The sequence below is a fragment of the Tigriopus californicus genome, chromosome 3, assembly GCF_007210705.1.
Source record: "Tigriopus californicus strain San Diego chromosome 3, Tcal_SD_v2.1, whole genome shotgun sequence".
In the NCBI taxonomy this organism is placed as follows: domain Eukaryota; kingdom Metazoa; phylum Arthropoda; class Copepoda; order Harpacticoida; family Harpacticidae; genus Tigriopus; species Tigriopus californicus.
The window spans coordinates 2,455,213-2,455,783 of record NC_081442.1 but is presented as its reverse complement, the minus strand read 5'-3'; positions in this window follow the sequence as shown (position 1 = coordinate 2,455,783).

Genomic DNA, 571 nt, shown 5'->3' with positions numbered 1-571 from the left:
AAGTTTACATTAACGAGGCTAAACAAAGACTAGCTCCCTAGGACTAAAAACGACTTTAATCTGATAAAAAAAAATCGAAAATTCTCAACTCTATATAAGTGCCTGAAACATCAGGGGTGCTGAGTCGTTAGATCTCTTTTTCAAGTGTTTCGTTTGAATAAATATGACAAAAAATCTTGGAGGTCAGAACCAAATAAAATCATTGTATTTCATTCCTTTTTTTTTCATTTCACTTCGTAAGGGGATCAAATACAGCTGATTCAAATTCTTCTCGGTGAATTTATTTTTTCACTTTGTTGCTGAAATCCAAAATTGAGCCTCCTTACTGAAGTGCATTTTTTTAGATGGTTGCTGGCATTTTTGACCCAAATTAAAGAGACAACTTGAGCTTTTGTCGTTCGATTTTTCTCCGGTTGGTCACGTTTGACGGTTATTGGAGCAATTCTACCGACGAGGTGGCAAAGTGTCACGATAAGCGCAGAAAGTAATTGTTCTTAAGTTAGAACAAGTTCCAAGCCTAAACTGCAAGATTGTGACACTGAAATTCCGTTATGGCTCAACCAAGAGTAAA